A 21,318-nucleotide genomic window follows, 5' to 3' on the forward strand; every position below is an offset into this window, starting at 1 on the left:
TCTAATTGATTCAACGTCGGCGTCCACCGTTTCAAAATCTGACATATCCATCCGCCCTGACAGCGGCGTTGAATCAATGAGGGGAGCACGGGAGAGGCTCGCGGCAACCACCTCTCCCGTTGTAGCCGCGATAGGCACGCAAAAAATTTTGCTAGAGCGCCAAGCACCCACCTCATGGCTAGAGACAAGGGCTCGCCATTAGATCAACTTCGAAATCGCTGAACAGACGCGCTGTAGAATGGCAACTGCTGCCAAGTCTCTTCCGTAGTTGCATCGGTCGAGTGATCGAAGAAGGTGATCTAAGAGAGGGTCCAAGCGTAGGCATTCATTGGGGGATTCGCGCCGATGGCATAAATTTATGCAATACCCGAGCAACACCGGACGGAGGTGCTAGACGAGGGCTCCCATTTTAGATCGAGTTTTAAAATCACCGAGTAGACGCGGTGAGGGCTGGCAACCGCTGCCAAACCTTTTTCCAAAATTGCGCCAGCTGAGTGACAAGAAAACGTGATCCAAAGGAGAGTCCAGGAATAGCACCCTCGAGGGTGGGCTTCATGCCCCTCTAATTGATTCAACGTCGGCGTCCACCGTTTCAAAATCCGACATATCCATCCGCCCTGACAGCGACGTTGAATCAATGAGGGGGGCACGGGAGAGGCTCGCGGCAACCACCTCTCCCATTGTAGCCGCGATAGGCACGCAAAAAATTTTGCTAGAGCGCCAAGCACCCACCTCATGGCTAGAGACAAGGGCTCGCCATTAGATCAACTTCGAAATCGCTGAACAGACGCGTTGTAGAATGGCAACCGCTGCCAAGTCTCTTCCGTAGTTGCGTCGATCGAGTGATCGAAGAAGGTGATCTAAGAGAGGGTCCAAGCGTAGGCATTCGTTGGGGGATTCGCGCCGTTGGCATAATTTTATGCAATACCCGAGCAACACTGGACGGAGGTGCTAGGCGAGGGCTCCCGTTTTAGATCGAGTTTTAAAATCACCAAGTAGACGCGGTGAGGGATGGCAACCGCTGCCAAACCTTTTTTTCCGAAATTGCGCCAGCTGAGTGAGAAGAAAACATGATCTAAAGGAGAGTCGAGGAATAGCACATCTAGGGTGGGCTTCATGCCCCTCTAATTGATTCAACGTCGGCGTCCACCGTTTCAAAATCCGACATATCCATCCGCCTTGACACCGGCGTTGAATCAATGAGAGGGGCACGGGAGAGGCTCGCGGCAACCACCTCTCCTATATAAGCTATTAGTGTGAGGCTCGCTCTGCATTAGAAATTAGCGAACACACCGACATCCGCCCTAAAAATCCAAATCCTTTAAAATTCCTACCAAACAGCCATTCACGACCCAATTTTTTATGAGGTCGGCAGAGGAGCAAAAGATTGTCATCGGTTAGGAGATGTGAGTTCATGGAGCCGAGGGACTGAAATGGTCATCGAGCTCATCTGATCAACTGGATGAATTTCACCTTGAAGGGGCCCAATCCAAAAGTTCCGGAGGTCATCTCCTGGAACTCTCGAGAACAAGGCCCATCTTACATGCAAACTCTGCGACTGTGCAAACATAGGTTGCAATTAAAGAGAAATTGCGAGGCCGTCACAATGGCCCGAGGCCAATGGCTTCGACTAAGTCAATTTTCTCTTGCAATCACCATGCCACCGTTCACAGAGAGATCTCCCCATTCACTTGTGACGCGACGCACAATCCAAGTGCTAGACGCGAGCTCGCCCTTGAAAGAAAGACCACTTTCCAAGACATCCCCCATTCACTTGTGACGCGATGCACAACCCAAGTGCTAGACGCGAGCTCGCCCTTGAAAGAAACACCACTTTCCAAGACATCCCACGATGACACTTTGGAACGACAACCGCTGTCGAACCATTCCCAATGTTGTGCCGATCGAGTTGGCACAGAGGCGACCTTAGGGAGCTCCCGCGTAGCAATCGGGATGTGCTTTCATACCCATCTCTCACAAAAACCAATCTTAGCTGTGAACAAATTTCGCCGCAATGACACCATTGGAACGACGACCGCTGTCGAACAACTCCCACATTTGTGCCCCGATGGAGTGAGAAAGAATAGCAACTTTGGGGAGCCGCGCATCGCAAACGGGCTGCTGCTTCATTCCGCTCTTATATATAGATCCGATGTCGTTGATTTCGTTTGGAATCCGAGGCTGCATTCGTCCTTGCTCACACAAGCAATGGCTCTTCTCATCGAATGGCCACGGGGAGCTTCCGATCACAAAGGCTCCCTTGTCACTCGTGATGCGCAGCCCAACTGCTTTCCAAAATTGCGCCAGCTGAGTGACAAGAAAACATGATCTAAAGGAGAGTCGAGGAATAGCACCTCGAGGGTGGGCTTCATGCCCCTCCAATTGATTCAACGTCGGCGTCCACCGTTTCAAAATCCGACATTTCCATCCGCCTTGACACCGTCGTTGAATCAATGAGAGGGGCACGGGAGAGGTTCGCGGCAACAACCTCTCCTATATAAGCTATTAGTGCGAGGCTCGCTCTGCATTAGAAATTAGCGAACACGCCGACATCCGCCATAAAAATCCAAATCGTTGAAAATTCTGACCAAACAGCCATCCACGACCCAATTTATTATGAGGTCGTCTAAGGAGCAAAAGATTGTCATCGGTTAGGAGATGTGAATTCATGGAGCCAAGGGACTGAAATGGTCATCGAGCTCATCCGATCAACTGGATGAATTTCACCTTGAAGGGGCCCAATCCAAAAGTTCCGAAGGTCATCTCCTGGAACTCTCAAGAAAAAGGACCGTCTTACTTGCAAACTCTGCTACTGCGCAAACATAGGTTGCAATTAAAGAGAAATTTCCAAGCCATCACAGTGGCCCGAGGCCAATGCTCCGACTAAGTCAATTTTCTCTTGCAATCACCATGCCGCCGTTCACAGAGAGATCTCCCCATTCACTTGCGACGCGACGCACAATCCAAGTGATAGACGCGAGCTCGCCCTTGAAAGGCCAGCCCACTTTCCGAGACATCCCCCGATGACACATTGGAATGACAACCACTGTCGAACCATTCCCAATGTTGTGCTGATCGAGTTGGCACAGAGGCGACCTTAGGGAGCTCCCGCGTAGCAATCTGGATGTGCTTTCGTACCCATCTCTCACAAAAACCAATCTTATCTGTGAACAAATTTAGAATCCAAGGCTCGTATCCATCGATATCGTCGGCACTGGGTCTATATATTCAAAGGCCACGGAGAGGTTTCGATAAGAGAAGCTCCCCTGTGCTCGCTCGCACAAACATCCCAAATGCTAGACACAAGCTCCCGCCCTTAGCATCGCTCTCCAGATCGCCGCAATGACACATTGGAACGACAACCGCTGTCGAACAACTCCCGAATTTGTGCCGATGGAGTGAGAGAGACGAGCAACTTTGGGGAGCCGCGCATGGCAAACGGGCTGCTGCTTCATTCCGCTCTTATATATAGATCCGATGTCGTTGATTTCCTTTGGAATCCGAGGCTGCATTCGTCCTTGCTCGCACAAGCAATGGCTCTTCTCATCGAATGGTCACGGGGAGCTTCCGATTACAAAGGCTCCCTTGTCACCCGTGATGCGCAGCCCAACTGCTAGACGACGGCTCGCCCTTCAGATCGCTGCCCAGGCAACCACCACAACGGCACCATTGGAACGACAACCGCTGCCGAACCATTCCGAAATTTTTTTGCCAAAGAAGTTGTTGCAAAGAGAACGACTCTGGGGAGAGAGCCCTCGCATAGCAAAATCGGGATGGCTTCACGGCAGCTGGATGGGATTTGAATTCATGGAGCCAAGGGAGTGAAATGGTCATCGAGCTCATCCGATCAACTGGATGAATTTCACCTTGAAGGGGCCCAATCCAAAAGTTCCGGAGGTCATCTCCTGGAACTGTCAAGAACAAAGGCCAATCTTACATGCAAACTCTGCTACTGCGCAAACATAGCTTGCAATTATAGAGAAATTGCAAGGCCGTCACAATGGCCCGAGGCCAATGCTCCGACTACTAAGTCAATTTTCTCTTGCAATCACCATGCCGCCGTTCATAGAGAGATCTCCCCATTCACTTGTGACGACGCACAATCCTAGTGCTAGACGCAATCTAGCCCTTGAAAGGCCGCGTTCCAAGACATCCCGATGACACATTGGAACGACAACCGCTGTCGGACCATTCCCAATGTTGTGCCGATCGAGTTGGCACAGAGGCGATCTTAGGGAGCTCCCGCGAATCGATCGGGAAGTGCTTTCGTACCCATCTCTCACAAAAACCAATGTTAGCTGGCTGAACAATTTTAGAATCCAAGGCTCGTATCCATCGATATTGTCGGCACTGGGTCTATATTCAAAGGCCACGGAGAGGTTCCGATAAGAGAAGCTCCCCTGCTCTCTTACACAAACATCCCCAAATGCTAGGCGCAAGCTCCGACCCTTAGCATCGCTCTCCAGATCACCGCAATGACACATTGGAATGACAACCGCTGTCGAACAACTCCCGAATTTGTGCCGATGGAGTGAGAAAGAAGAGCCAGATCGGGTCGACGAAAACGGCTAAGCCAGATCGGGTCGGCCACCATTTTTCGCCGAGAGCTTTCGATATTAAAGCTCCCATGTAGCAACGATAAGTACACCATGACAAAATTGCTAGAGTGCCGAGCACCCATAGAAAATTGCCATTATACCAAGCAACGCCGGAGTGCTAGACAAGGGCTCACGTTTAGATCAAGTTTTAAAATCACCAAAAAGACACGCCATGGATCGGCAACCGCTGCCTCACCTTTTCCAAAATTGAGTCATCGGAAAACATGATCTAAAGGAGAGCCGAGGAAAAGCACTGAGATCGCTTCATGCCCCTTTCATTCATTCAACATCAGCATACACCGTTTGAAAACCCAACAATCCGATCCGCCTAGACACCAATGTTGAATCAATGAAAGGGGCATGGGATAGGCTCGCGGCAACAACCTCTCCTATATAAGCTATTAGTGCGAGGCTCGCTCTGCATTAGAAATCTGCGATAGCGCGGACAAAAACCTTAAAAATCCAATTCAATGAAAAATGTGACCAAACAGCCATCCACGACACCGTTTTTGGAGCTCGCCCAGATCGGCTACGCCAGCATGGTGACTTGCTGACTCGGTGAGAGTACTTCAAACTGTCAAGAACAAAGGCCAATCTAACATGCAAACTCTGCTACTGCGCAAACATAGCTTGCAATTATAGAGAAATTGCAAGGCCGTCGCAATGGCCCGAGGCCAATGCTCCGACTGCTATGTCGATTTTCTCTTGCAATCGCCATGCCGCCGTTCACAGAGAGATCTCCCCATTCACTTGTGACGATGCACAATCCAAGTGCTAGACGCGAGCTCGCCCTTGAAAGGCCGCGTTCCAAGACATCCCGATGACACATTGGAACGACAACCGCTGTCGAACCATTCCCAATGTTGTGCCGATAGAGTTGGCACAGAGGCGATCTTAGGGAACTCCCGCGTATCGATCGGGAAGTGCTTTCGTACCCATCTCTCACAAAAACCAATGTTAGCTGAACAATTTTATAATCCAAGGCTCGTATCCATCGATATCGTCGGCACTGGGTCTATATTCAAAGGCCACGGAGAGGTTCTGATAAGAGAAGCTCCCCTGCTCGCTTGCACAAACATCCCCAAATGCTAGACGCAAGCTCCCGCACTTAGCATCGCTCTCCAGATCACCGCAATGACACATTGGAATGACAACCGCTGTCGAACAACTCCCGAATTTGTGCCGATGGAGTGAGAAACGAGAGCCAGATTGGGTCGACGAAAACGGCTAAGCCAGATCGGGTCCGCCAGCATGGCTCGGCCACCATTTTTCGCCGAGAGCTTTCGATATTAAAGCTCCCATGTAGCCGCGATAAGTACACCATGACAAATTGCTAGAGCGCCGAGCACCCATAGCAAATTGCCATTATACCAAGCAACGCCGGAGTGCTAGACAAAGGCTCACGTTTAGATCAAGTTTTAAAACCACCAAAAACACACGCCATGGATCGGCAACCGCTGCCTCACCTTTTCCAAAATTGAGTCATCGGAAAACATGATCTAAAGGAGAGCCGAGGAAAAGCACTGAGATCGCTTCATGCCCCTTTCATTCATTCAACATCAGCATACACCGTTTGAAAAGCCAACAATCCGATCCGCCTAGACACCAATGTTGAATCAATGAAAGGGGCATGGGAGAAGCTCGCGGCAACAACCTCTCCTATATAAGCTATTAGTGCAAGGCTCGCTCTGCATTAGAAATCTGCGACAGCGCAGACAACTCCCTTAAAAATCCAATTCAATGAAAAATGTGACCAAACAGCCATCCACGACACCGTTTTTGGAGCTCGCCCAGATCGGCTCGGCCAGAATGGCTCGCCCAGATCGGCTCGGCCAGCATGGCTCGCCCAGCCTTGGTGAGAGTACTTCGAACTGTCAAGAACAAAGGCCAATCTAACGTGCAAACTCTGCTACTGCGCAAACATAGGTTGCAATTATAGAGAAATTGCAAGGCCGTCACAATGGCCCGAGGCCAATGCTCCGACTACTAAGTCAATTTTCGCTTGCAATCGCCATGCCGCCGTTCACAGAGAGATCTCCCCAATCACTTGTGACGACGCACAATCCAAGTGCTAGACGCGAGCTCGCCCTTGAAAGGCTGCGTTCAAAGACATCCCGATGACACATTGGAACGACAACCGCTGTCGAACCATTCCGAATGTTGTGCCGATCGAGTTGGCACAGAGGTGACCAAACAGCCATCCACGACACCGTTTTTGGAGCTCGGCCAGATCAGCTCGGCCAGAACGGCTCGCCCAGATCGGCTCGGCCAGCATGGCTCGGCCAGAACGGCTCGGCCAGCATGGCTCGGCCAGAACGGCTCGCCCAGATCGGCTCGGCCAGCATGGCTCGGCCAGAACGGCTCGCCCAGATCGGCTCGGCCAGAACGGCTCGGCCAGAACGGCTCGCCAGATCGGCTCGGCCAGCATGGCTCGGCCAAAACGGCTCGGCCAGAATGGCTCGCCCAGATCGGCTCGGCCAGCATGGCTCGCCCAGCCTTGGTGAGAGTACTTGGAACCGTCAAGAACAAAGCCCAATCATACATGCAAACTCTGCTACTGCGCAAACATAGGTTGCAATTATAGAGAAATTGCAAGGCCGTCACAATGGCCCGATGCCAATGCTCTGACTACTAAGTCAATTTTCTCTTGCAATTGCCATGCCGCCGTTCACAAAGAGATCTCCCCATTCACTTCTGACGAAGCACAATCCAAGTGCTAGACGCGAGCTCGCCCTTGGAAGGCCGCGTTCCAAGACATCCCGATGACACATTGGAACGACAACCGCTGTCGAACCATTCCCAATGTTGTGCCGATCGAGTTGGCACAGAGGTGACCAAACAGCCATCCACGACACCATTTTTGGAGCTCAGCCAGATCGGCTCGGCCAGAACGGCTCGCCCAGATCGGCTCGGCCAGCATGGCTCGGCCAGAACGGCTCAGCCAGCATGGCTCGGCCAGAACGGCTCGCCCAGATCGGCTCGGCCAGAACGGCTCGCCCAGATTGGCTCGCCCAGATCGGCTCGGCCAGAACGGCTCGGCCAGAACGGCTCGCCCAGATCGGCTCGGCCAGCATGGCTCGGCCAAAACGGCTCGGCCAGAATGGCTCGCCCAGATCGGCTCGGCCAGCATGGCTCGCCCAGCCTTGGTGAGAGTACTTGGAACCGTCAAGAACAAAGCCCAATCATACATGCAAACTCTGCTACTGCGCAAACATAGGTTGCAATTATAGAGAAATTGCAAGGCCGTCATAATGGCCTGATGCCAATGCTCCGACTACTAAGTCAATTTTCTCTTGCAATTGCCATGCCGTCGTTCACAAAGAGATCTCCCCATTCACTTGTGACGAAGCACAATCCAAGTGCTAGACGCGAGCTCGCCCTTGGAAGGCCGCGTTCCAAGACATCCCGATGACACATTGGAACGACAACCGCTGTCGAACCATTCCCAATGTTGTGCCGATCGAGTTGGCACAGAGGCGACCAAATAGCCATCCACGACACCGTTTTTGGAGCTCGGCCAGATCGGCTCGGCCAGAACGGCTCACCCAGATCGGCTCGGCCAGCATGGCTCGGCCAGAACGGCTCGCCCAGATCGGCTCGGCCAGCATGGCTCGGCCACAACGGCTCGCCCAGATCGGCTCGGCCAGAACGGGTCGCCCAGATCGGCTCGGCCAGAATGGCTCGCCCAGATCGGCTCGGCCAGCATGGCTTGCCTAGAACGGCTCGGCAGGATCGGGTCGGCCAGAATGGCTCGCCCAGATCGGCTCGGCCAGCATGGCTCGGCCAGAACGGCTCGGCCAGATCGGGACGATGACTTGATGAACAGACTTAGAGATTCGACTTGGTGGGCCGACCTGGCGGGGTGACTTGATGAACGCACTTGAAGGGTCGACTTGGTGGGGTGACTCTATGAACAGACCTAAAGAGTTGACTTGGTGAGAGTACTTGGCGGGGTGACTCGATGAAAGGACTTAAAGAGTCGACTTGGTGAGAGTACTTGGTGGGGCGACTTGATGAACGCACTTGAAGAATCGACTTGGTTAGAGTACTTGGTGGGGCGACTTGATGAACGGACTCAAAGAGTCGACTTGGTGAGAGTACCTGGTGGCTCGACTTGATGAGCAGACTTAAAGAGTCAACTTGGTGAGAGTACTTGGCGGGGTGAACTGATGAACGAACATAAAGAGTCGGCTTGGTGGGAGTACTTGGTGGGCCGACCTGGTGGGGTGACTTTATGGACGGACTTAAAGAGTCGACTTGGTTAGATTACTTGTTCTGGTGACTTGATGAACGGACTTCGAGAGTTGACTTGGTGGGGTGACTTGATGAAAGGACTTAAAGGATCGACTTGGTGAGAGTACTTGGCGGGGCGACTTGATGAACGGACTTAAAGGGTCGACTTGGCGGGGTGACTTGATGAACGGACCTAAAGAGTTGACTTGGTGAGAGTACTTGGCGGGGTGAACTGATGAACGGACTTAAAGAGTCGACTTGGTGGGAGTACTTGGTGGGCCGACTTGATGAACGGACTTATAGAGTCGACTTGGTGAGAGTAGTTGTTCTGGTGACTTGATGAACGGACTTAAAGAGTCGGCTTGGCGGGGTGACTTGATGAAAGGACTTGAAGAGTCGACTTGGTGGGGTGACTCGATGAACGAACTTAGAGGGTCGACTTTCTGGGGTGACTTGATGAACGGACCTAAAGAGTTGACTTGGTGAGAGTACTCGGTGGGGTGACCCGATGAACAGACTTAGAGAGTCGACTTGGTGAGAGTCCTTGGTGGGCCGACCTGGTTGGGTGACTTCGTGAACTGACTTAAAGAGTCAACTTGGTGGGAGTACTTGGTGGGGTGACTTGATGAACGGACTTCAAGGGTCGACTTGGCGAGGTGACTTGATGAACGGTCCTAAAGAGTTGACTTGGTGAGAGTACTTGGTGTGGTGACTTGATGAAAAGACTTAAAGAGTCGAATTGGTGAGAGTACTTGGTGGGGTGACTTGATGAACGCACTTGAAGGGTCGACTTGGTGGGGTGACTTTATGAACGGACCTAAAGAGTTGACGTGGCGAGAGTGCTTGGTGGGGTGACTTGATGAACATAGTTAAAGAGTCGACTTGGTGAGAGTAGTTGGTCGGGTGACTTGATGAACGCACTTGAAGAATCGACTTGGTTAGAGTACTTGGTGCGGTGACTTGATGAACGGACTTAAAGATTCGACTTGGTGGGCCGACCTGGCGGGGTGACATGATGAACGGACTTAGAGAGTCGACTTGGTGAGTGTACTTGGTGGGCCGACCTGGCCGGGCGACTTGATGAACAAACTTAAAGAGTCGACTTGGTGAGAGTACCCGGTGGGCTGACCTGGTCACGTGACTTGATGAACGGACTTAAAGAGTCAACTTGGTGGGCCGACTTGGCTGGGTGACTTGATGAACGAACTTAAAGGGTCGACTTGGTGGGTCGAACTAGCGGGGTGACTTGGTGAGAGTACTTGGTGGGCTGACCTGGCAGGGTGACTTGATGAACGAACTTAGAGAGTCGACTTTGTGAGAGTACTTGGTGGGTCGAACTGGCGGGGTGACTTGATGAACGAAATTAAAGAGTCGACCTGGTGAGAGAACTTGGTGGGCCGAGCTGGCGGGGTGAATTGATGAACGAACCTAAAGAGTCGACTTTGTGAGAGTACTTGGTGGGCCGACCTGGCGGGGTGAGTTGATGACCGAAATTAAAGGGTCGACTTGGTGAGAGTACTTGGTGGGCCGACCTGGCGGGGCGCCTTGATGAACGAACTTAAAGAGTCGACTTGGTGAGAGTACTCGGTGGGGTGACCTGATGAACAAACCTAAAGAGTCGACCTGGTGAGAGTACTTGGTGGGCCGACCTGGCGGGGTGACTTGGTGAGAAAACTTAAAGAGTCGACTTGGTGAGAGTAGTTGGTGGGCTGACCTGGCGGGGTGACTTGATGAACGAACTTAAAGAGTCGACCTGGTGGGCCAACTTGGCAGAGTGACTTCATGAACGAACTTTAAGAGTCCACTCGGTGGGCCGACCTGGCGGGGTGAATTGATGAACGAACTTAAAGAGTCGACTTGGAGAGAGTAATTTGTGGGCTGACCTAGCGGGGTGACTTGATGAATGAACTTAAAGAGTTGACTTGGTGGGGTGACTTGATGAACGCACTTGAAGGGTCGACTTGGTGGGGTGACTCTATGAACGGACCTAAAGAGTTGACTTGGTGAGAGTACTTGGTGGGGTGACTTGATGAACGCACTTGAAGAATCGACTTGGTTAGAGTACTTGGTGGGGTGACTTGATGAACGGACTTAAAGATTCGACTTGGTGGGCCGACCTGGCGGGGTGACATGATGAACGGACTTAGAGAGTCGACTTGGTGAGAGTACTTGGTGGGCCGACCTGGCCGGGCGACTTGATGAACAAACTTAAAGAGTCGACTTGGTGAGAGTACCCGGTGGGCTGACCTGGTCACGTGACTTGATGAACGGACTTAAAGAGTCGACTTGGTGGGCCGACTTGGCCGGGTGACTTGATGAACGAACTTAAAGGGTCGACTTGGTGGGTCGAACTAGCGGGGTGACTTGGTGAGAGTACTTGGTGGGCTGACCTGGCAGGGTGACTTGATGAACGAACTTAGAGAGTCGACTTTGTGAGAGTACTTGGTGGGTCGAACTGGCGGGGTGACTTGATGAACGAAATTAAAGAGTCGACCTGGTGAGAGAACTTGGTGGGCCGAGCTGGCGGGGTGAATTGATGAACGAACCTAAAGAGTCGACTTTGTGAGAGTACTTGGTGGGCCGACCTGGCGGGGTGAGTTGATGACCGAACTTAAAGGGTCGACTTGGTGAGAGTACTTGGTGGGCCGACCTGGCGGGGCGCCTTGATGAACGAACTTAAAGAGTCGACTTGGTGAGAGTACTCGGTGGGGTGACCTGATGAACAAACCTAAAGAGTCGACCTGGTGAGAGTACTTGGTGGGCTGACCTGGCGGGGTGACTTGGTGAGAAAACTTAAAGAGTCGACTTGGTGAGAGTAGTTGGTGGGCTGACCTGGCGGGGTGACTTGATGAACGAACTTAAAGAGTCGACCTGGTGGGCCAACTTGGCAGAGTGACTTCATGAACGAACTTTAAGAGTCCACTCGGTGGGCCGACCTGGCGGGGTGAATTGATGAACGAACTTAAAGAGTCGACTTGGAGAGAGTAATTTGTGGGCTGACCTAGCGGGGTGACTTGATGAATGAACTTAAAGAGTCGACTTGGTGGGGTGACTTGATGAACGCACTTGAAGGGTCGACTTGGTGGGGTGACTCTATGAACGGACCTAAAGAGTTGACTTGGTGAGAGTACTTGGTGGGGTGACTCGATGAAAGGACTTAAAGAGTCGACTTGGTGAGAGTACTTGGTGGCTCGACTTTATGAGAAGACTTAAAGAGTCCACTTGGTGAGAGTGGGCCTAACGGGGCGATGTGGTGAGTGGGCCTAACGGGGCGAGTTGGTGGGGCGACTTGGCGAGTGTTATTAGAGAGCCGACGTGGTGAGGCGACTCGGCGAGTTGGTTCGTTGAGATGACATGGTGAGCTGACTTGGCGAGTCGACCCGGCGAGCGAACTTAAAGAGTCGACTTGGCAACGTACTCGAGTCGACTTGGTGAGGCGACCCGGCGAGCGGGCTCAAAGAGTCAACATGGTGAGGCGACTCATTGAGTCAACATGGTGAGGCGACTCATGGTGAGGAGCTATCCTTGAGGCGACTTGGTGGGCCTACTTGATTAGTCGACTTGGTGAGCCGACCTGACGAGCTGACACGGTGAGCGGGCTTGAAGAGGCAACGACTTGGTGGGGTAACTCGGCAAGCCAACTTATCGAGGCGAGATGGTGAGTCGACTTGGTGAGCTGACTTGGTGAGCGCACTTAAAGAGTCAACTTCGTGAGGTGACTCGGCGAGTTCGCCCGCTGATGCGACTTGGGCGGGCCGACCTGGCGAACGAACTTAAAGAGGCGACTTGGGCGGGCTGACCTGGCGAGCGAACTTAAAGAGTTGACTTGGCAACGTACTTGAACAACCGACTTGGTGAGCTGACACAGTGAGTGGGCTTAGAGAAGCAACTCGGCGGGGAAACTTGATGAACGGACTTAAAGGGTCGACTTGGCGGGGTGACTTGATGAACGGACCTAAAGAGTTGACTTGGTGAGAGTACTTGGCGGGGTGAACTGATGAACGGACTTAAAGAGTCGACTTGGTGGGAGTACTTGGTGGGCCGACTTGATGAACGGACTTATAGAGTCGACTTGGTGAGAGTAGTTGTTCTGGTGACTTGATGAACGGACTTAAAGAGTCAGCTTGGCGGGGTGACTTGATGAAAGGACTTAAACAGTCGACTTGGTCGGGTGACTCGATGAACGAACTTAGAGGGTCGACTTTGCGGGGTGACTTGATGAACGGACCTAAAGAGTTGACTTGGTGAGAGTACTCGGTGGGGTGACTCGATGAAAGGACTTAAAGAGTCGACTTGGTGAGAGTACTTGGTGGCTCGACTTTATGAGCAGACTTAAAGTGTCCACTTGGTGAGAGTGGGCCTAACGGGGCGATGTGGTGAGTGGGCCTAACGGGGCGAGTTGGTGGGGCGACTTGGCGAGTGGTATTAGAGAGCCGACGTGGTGAGGCGACTCGGCGAGTTGGTTCGTTGAGATGACATGGTGAGCTAACTTGGCGAGTCGACCCGGCGAGCGAACTTAAAGAGTCGACTTGGCAACGTACTCGAGTCGACTTGGTGAGGCGACCCGGCGAGCGGGCTCAAAGAGTCACCATGGTGAGGCGACTCATTGAGTGAACATGGTGAGGCGACTCATGGTGAGGAGCTATCCTTGAGGCGACTTGGTGGGCCTACTTGATTAGTCGACTTGGTGAGCCGACCTGACGAGCTGACACGGTGAGCGGGCTTAAAGAGGCAACGACTTGGTGGGGTAACTCAGCAAGCCAACTTATCGAGGCGAGATGGTGAGTCGACTTGGTGAGCTGACTTGGTGAGCGCACTTAAAGAGTCAACTTTGTGAGGTGACTCGGCGAGTTAGCCCGCTGATGCGACTTGGGCGGGCCGACCTGGCGAACGAACTTAAAGAGGCGACTTGGGCGGGCTGACCTGGCGAGCAAACTTAAAGAGTTGACTTGGCAACGTACTTGAACAACCGACTTGGTGAGCTGACATGGTGAGTGGGCTTAGAGAAGCAACTCGGCGGGGCGACTTGATGAACGGACTTAAAGGGTCAACTTGGCGGGGTGACTTGATGAATGGACCTAAAGAGTTGACTTGGTGAGAGTACTTGGCGGGGTGAACTGATGAACGGACTTAAAGAGTCGACTTGGTGGGAGTACTTGGTGGGCCGACTTGATGAACGGACTTATAGAGTCGACTTGGTGAGAGTAGTTGTTCTGGTGACTTGATGAACGGACTTAAAGAGTCCGCTTGGCGGGGTGACTTGATGAAAGGACTTAAACAGTCGACTTGGTCGGGTGACTCGATGAACGAACTTAGAGGGTCGAATTTGCGGGGTGACTTGATGAACGGACCTAAAGAGTTGACTTGGTGAGAGTACTCGGTGGGGTAACTCGATGAAAGGACTTAAAGAGTCGACTTGGTGAGAGTACTTGGTGGCTCGACTTTATGAGCAGACTTAAAGTGTCCACTTGGTGAGAGTGGGCCTAACGGGGCGATGTGGTGAGTGGGCCTAACGGGGCGAGTTGGTGGGGCGACTTGGCGAGTGGTATTAGAGAGTCGACGTGGTGAGGCGACTCGGCGAGTTGGTTCATTGAGATGACATGGTGAGCTGACTGGGCGAGTCGACCCGGCGAGCGAACTTAAAGAGTCGACTTGGCAATGTACTCGAGTCGACTTGGTGAGGCGACCCGGCGAGCGGGCTCAAAGAGTCACCATGGTGAGGCGACTCATTGAGTGAACATGGTGAGGCGACTCATTGAGTGAACATGGTGAGGCGACTCATGGTGAGGAGCTATCCTTGAGGCGACTTGGTGGGCCTACTTGATTAGTCGACTTGGTGAGCCGACCTGACGAGCTGACCTGGCGAACGAACTTAAAGAGGCGACTTGGGCGGGCTGACCTGGCGAGCGAACTTAAAGAGTTTTCTTGGCAACGTACTTGAACAACCGACTTGGTGAGCTAACATGGTGAGTGGGCTTAGAGAAGCAACTCGGCGGGGCGACTTGATGAACGGACTTAAAGGGTCGACTTGGCAGGGTGACTTGATGAACGGACCTAAAGAGTTGACTTGGTGAGAGTACTTGGCAGAGTGAACTGATGAACGGGCTTAAAGAGTCAACTTGGTGGGAGTACTTGGTGGGCCGACTTGATGAAAGGACTTATAGAGTCGACTTGGTGAGAGTAGTTGTTCTGGTGACTTGATGAACGGACTTAAAGAGTCCGCTTGGCGGGGTGACTTGATGAAAGGACTTAAACAGTCGACTTGGTCGGGTGACTCGATGAACGAACTTAGAGGGTCGACTTTGCGGGGTGACTTGATGAACAGACCTAAAGAGTTGACTTGGTGAGAGTACTTGGTTGGGTGACTCGATGAAAGGACTTAAAGAGTCGACTTGGTGAGAGTACTTGGTGGCTCGACTTTATGAGCAGACTTAAAGAGTCCACTTGGTGAGAGTGGGCCTAACGGGGCGATGTGGTGAGTGGGCCTAACGGGGCGAGTTGGTGGGGCGACTTGGCGAGTGGTATTAGAGAGCCGACGTGGTGAGGCGACTCGGCGAGTTGGTTCGTTGAGATGACTTGGTGAGCCGACCTGACGAGCTGACACGGTGAGCGAGCTTGAAGAGGCGACGACTTGGTGGGGTAACTCGGCAAGCCAAATTATCGAGGCGAGATGGTGAGTCGACTTGGTGAGCTGACTTGGTGAGCGCACTTAAAGAGTCAACTTCGTGAGGTGACTCGGCGAGTTAGCCCGCTGATGCGACTTGGGCGGGCCGACCTGGCGAACGAACTTAAAGAGGCGACTTGGGCGGGCTGACCTGGCGAGCGAACTTAAAGAGTTTTCTTGGCAACGTACTTGAACAACCAACTTGGTGAGCTAACACGGTGAGTGGGCTTAGAGAAGCAACTCGGCGGGGCGACTTGATGAACGGACTTAAAGGGTCGACTTGGCGGGGTGACTTGATGAACGGACCTAAAGAGTTGACTTGGTGAGAGTACTTGGCGGGGTGAACTGATGAACGGACTTAAAGAGTCGACTTGGTGGGAGTACTTGGTGGGCCGACTTGATGAACGGACTTATAGAGTCGACTTGGTGAGAGTAGTTGTTCTGGTGACTTGATGAACGGACTTAAAGAGTCGGCTTGGCGGGGTGACTTGATGAAAGGACTTAAACAGTCGACTTGGTCGGGTGATTCGATGAACGAACTTAGAGGGTCGAATTTGCGGGGTGACTTGATGAACGGACCTAAAGAGTTGACTTGGTGAGAGTACTTGGTTGGGTGACTCGATGAAACGACTTAAAGAGTCGACTTGGTGAGAGTACTTGGTGGCTTGACTTTATGAGCAGACTTAAAGAGTCCACTTGGTGAGAGTGGGCCTAACGGGGCGATGTGGTGAGTGGGCCTAACGGGGCGAGTTGGTGGGGCGACTTGGCGAGTGGTATTAGAGAGCCGACGTGGTGAGGCGGCTCGGCGAGTTGGTTCGTTGAGATGACATGGTGAGCTGACTTGGCGAGTCGACCTGGCGAGCGAACTTAAAGAGTCGACTTGGCAACGTACTCGAGTCGACTTGGTGAGGCGACCCGGCGAGCGGGCTCAAAGAGTCAACATGGTGAGGCGACTCATTGAGTCAACATGGTGAGGAGCTATCCTTGAGGCGACTTGGTGGGCCTACTTGATTAGTCAACTTGGTGAGCCGACCTGACGAGCTGACACGGTGAGCGGGCTTAAAGAGGCGACGACTTGGTGGGGTAACTCGGCAAGCCAACTTATCGAGGCGAGATGGTGGTCGACTTGGTGAGCTGACTTGGTGAGCGCACTTAAAGAGTCAACTTCGTGAGGTGACTCGGCAAGTTAGCCCGCTGATGCGACTTGGGCGGGCCGACCTGGCGAACGAACTTAAAGAGGCGACTTGGGCGGGCTGACCTGGCGAGCGAACTTAAAGAGTTGACTTGGCAACGTACTTGAACAACCGACTTGGTGAGCGGACATGGTGAGTGGGATTAGAGAAGCAACTCGGCGGGGCGACTTGATGAACGGACTTAAAGGGTCGACTCGGCGGGGTGACTTGATGAACGGACCTAAAGAGTTGACTTGGTGAGAGTACTTGGCGGGGTGAACTGATGAACAGACTTAAAGAGTCGACTTGGTGGGAGTACTTGGTGGGCCGACTTGATGAACGGACTTATAGAGTCGACTTGGTGAGAGTAGTTGTTCTGGTGACTTGATGAACGGACTTAAAGAGTCGGCTTGGCGGGGTGACTTGATGAAAGGACTTAAACAGTCGACTTGGTCGGGTGACTCGATGAACGAACTTAGAGGGTCGACTTTGCGGGGTGACTTGATGAACGAACCTAAAGAGTTGACTTGGTGAGAGTACTCGGTGGGGTGACCTGATGAACAGACTTAGAGAGTCGACTTGGTGAGAGTCCTTGGTGGGCCGACCTGGTTGGGTGACTTCGTGAACTGACTTAAAGAGTCGACTTGGTGGGGTGACTTGATGAACGGACTTCAAGGGTTGACTTGGCGAGGTGACTTGATGAACGGTCCTAAAGAGTTGACTTGGTGAGAGTACTTGGTGTGGTGACTTGATGAAAAGACTTAAAGAGTCGAATTGGTGAGAGTACTTGGTGGGGTGACTTGATGAACGCACTTGAAGGGTCGACTTGGTGGGGTGACTTTATGAACGGACCTAAAGAGTTGACCTGGTGAGAGTGCTTGGTGGGGTGACTTGATGAACATAGTAAAAGAGTCAACTTGGTGAGAGTAGTTGGTCGGGTGACTTGATGAACGCACTTGAAGAATCGACTTGGTTAGAGTACTTGGTGGGGTGACTTGATGAACGGACTTAAAGATTCGACTTGGTGGGCCGACCTGGCGGGGTGACTTGATGAATGGACTTAGAGAGTCGACTTGGTGAGAGTACTTGGTGGGCCGACCTGGCCGGGTGCCTTGATGAACAAACTTAAAGAGTCGACTTGGTGAGAGTACTCGGTGGGCTGACCTGGTCACGTGACTTGATGAACGGACTTAAAGAGTCGACTTGGTGGGCCGACTTGGCTGGGTGACTTGCTGAACGGACTTAAAGAGTCGACTTGGTGGGCCGACTTGGCCGGGTGACTTGATGAACGAACTTAAAGAGTCGACTTGGTGGGTCGAAGTAGCGGGGTGACTTGGTGAGAGTACTTGCTGGGCTGACCTGGCAGGGTGACTTGATGAACGAACTTAGAGAGTCGACTTTGTTAGAGTACTTGGTGGGTCGAACTGGCGGGGTGACTTGATGAACGAACTTAAAGAGTCGACCCGGTGAGAGAACTTGGTGGGCCGAGCTGGCGGGGTGAATTGATGAACGAACCTAAAGAGTCGACTTTGTGAGAGTACTTGGTGGGCCGACCTGGCGGGGTGAGTTGATGACCGAACTTAAAGGGTCGACTTGGTGAGAGTACTTGGTGGGCCGACCTGGCGGGGCGACTTGATGAACGAACTTAAAGAGGCGAGTTGGTGGGGCGACTTGGCGAGTGGTATTAGAGAGCTGACGTGGTGAGGCGGCTCGGCGAGTTGGTTCGTTGAGATGACATGGTGAGCTGACTTGGCGAGTCGACCTGGCGAGCGAACTTAAAGAGTCGACTTGGCAACGTACTCGAGTCGACTTGGTGAGGCGACCCGGCGAGCGGGCTCAAAGAGTCAACATGGTGAGGCGACTCATTGAGTCAACATGGTGAGGAGCTATCCTTGAGGCGACTTGGTGGGCCTACTTGATTAGTCGACTTGGTGAGCCGACCTGACGAGCTGACATGGTGAGCGGGCTTAAAGAGGCGACGACTTGGTGGGGTAACTCGGCAAGCCAACTTATCGAGGCGAGATGGTGAGTCGACTTGGTGAGCTGACTTGGTGAGCGCACTTAAAGAGTCAACTTCGTGAGGTGACTCGGCGAGTTAGCCCACTGATGCGACTTGGGCGGGCCGACCTGGCGAACGAACTTAAAGAGGCGACTTGGGCGGGCTGACCTGGCGAGCGAACTTAAAGAGTTGACTTGGCAACGTACTTGAACAACCGACTTGGTGAGCTAACATGGTGAGTGGGCTCCGCTGATGCGACTTGGGCGGGCCGACCTGGCGAACGAACTTAAAGAGGCGACTTGGGCGGGCTGACCTGGTGAGCGAACTTAAAGAGTTGACTTGGTGAGCTGACATGGTCAGTGGGCTTAGAGAAGCAACTCGGCGGGGCGACTTGGCGAGCACACCTGCTGGGGCAAGGTGGTAAAACGACTAGGTGATTCGACTTGGTGAGCTGACTTAGGGAGCTGACTTGGTGAGCGAACTTAAGGGGTCGACTTGGTGAGGCAACCTGAATAGTCGACTCGGTGAGGTGGCTTGGGGAGCCGACATGGTGAGCGGTCTTAAAGAAGAGGCGACCTGGTGGGGCAACCTGGTGAGGCGAGATGGTAAGTCATCTTGGTGAGCCGTCTTGACGAGCTGTGAGTGGACTTAAAGAGTCAATTCTTGATTTGGCAAAGACCACATGGTTAGATGACTTGGTGAGCTGACCTGGCCAGAAAAATTGGCAAGCAAACTTATAGAATCGACTTGCTGTCCCCAGCCAGGATCGCACGCCTGGGTCGACCCAACTTGGGTCACCCGACTAGGTCAACCCATCTCCGTCGCCCCAGCCTCGGGCGACCCGACTGGGTCGACGAGGGGAAAAAAAAAAAAAAAAAACAAAAAAAATCATGAGAGGCCCTGTACAGCGAAAAGCGCTAAATTTTGGGCATTACAAAAAAAAAAAAAAAAAAAAACAAGTTACCCGCTTTTGGATCACGCACAAGTTTCAGTTCACGTATTGCCGAGCCGACTCGAGGCGTTACGCCTAGCTAGCCGGATTCGAGGTAGGGTAGCCGAAACGATCCGATTTGAGAATTTTCTTTATAAAAAGAGATCATGATAGGCCTCGTAAGGCAAAAAAGAATGAAATTTTGGGAGTTCAAAAAAAAACGTTACCCGGTTTTGGATCGCGCACAGGGCTCGGGTCACGTAGCATCGAGGTGCCCTGGGTGACATGATTCGAGCGAAAAGTCGACGGTGGCATGAGTCGTGCAAAAACATTGGAGGCCATTAAGGCTCGAGGCGCTTCGAGTCGAGGTTGCCGAGGCGGGTCGGGTTGAAAAATTTGGGCGTTAACCAAAAAGAAAAAGTTAACCGCTTTTGGATCATGTACACGGCTCGGGGCACTTAGAATCAAGTCGAGCACGGTGACATGAGTCGTGCGAAAAATTTGGAGACGACTCGAGTCGGGGCATCCGACTCTATTCGAGTTCAAAACTTTGGGACTTGACAAAAAAAAGAAAAAAGAAAAAGTTACCCGGTTTTGGATCACGTAAGTGACTCGGGCCACTCAGAATCAAGGCGAGTGCGATTACATGAGTCGGGCGAAAAAAAAAAAATGGAGGCGGTTAAGGCTCGAGGCAATTCGAGTCGGGGTAGCTGAGTCGATTCGAAAACTTTGGCCGTTAGCCAGAAAAAGAGTTAATCGCTTTTGGATCACGTACATGACTTGGGGCACATAGAATCAAGTCAAGCACGGTGACATGAGTGGTTCGAAAAAATTGCAGGCGATTAAGGCTCGAGGCTATTTGAGTTGGGGTTGCTGACACGATTCGGGTTGAAATCTTTGGGTGTTAACCAAAGAAGGAAGAAGTTAACCGCTTTTGGATCACGTACATGACTCGGGGCACCAAGTCGAGCACGGTGACATGAGTCCTGCGAAAAAACTGGAGGCGGTTAAGGCTCGAGGCAATACGAGTCGGGGTCGCCGACACAATTTGGGTTGAAAACTTTGGGCGTTAACCGAAAAAAAGAGTTGACCACCTTTGGATCACGCACATGACTCGGCGCACTTAGAATCATGTCGAGCACGGTGACATGAGTCGTGCGAAAAAATTGGAGGCGGTTAAGGCTCGACGCGATTCGAGTCGGGGTTCGGGTAATTGGGGCGATTCGTGTCGGGGTTGCCGACACGGTTCGAGTTGAAAACTTTGGGCATTAACCCCCCCAAAAAAAAAGGTTGACCTCTTTTGGACCACGTACATGACTTGGGGCACTTAGAATCAAGTCGAGCACGGTGACATGGGTTGTGCGAAAAATTCGGAGGCGATTCGAGTCGGGGTAGCCAACTCGATTTGAGTTCAAAACTTTGGGCGTTAACCAAAAAAATAAGTTGACCGGTTTTGGATCACGTACATGAGTCGTCTGCCCTCGCGAAAATTACAAAACCTGGGGACCCGCCTGGAATTTGCAGTCGGAAGATTTTTCTGCCCTCACGAAAATTTACAAACCCCACCCGCTCGAAATTTGGACTTGGAAGTTTTTTTCGCCCTCGCGAAATTTACAAACCCCACCCGCTCGGAATTTGGCACTTGGAAAATTACGAAACCCCGCCTGCCCGAAATTTGGACTTGGAAGATTTTTCCGCCCTCACAAAAATTGCAAACCCGA

Source organism: Cupressus sempervirens, chromosome 7 (genome assembly GCF_028749045.1).
Source record: "Cupressus sempervirens isolate cs-2001-9-10 chromosome 7, ASM2874904v1, whole genome shotgun sequence".
Classification (NCBI taxonomy): domain Eukaryota; kingdom Viridiplantae; phylum Streptophyta; class Pinopsida; order Cupressales; family Cupressaceae; genus Cupressus; species Cupressus sempervirens.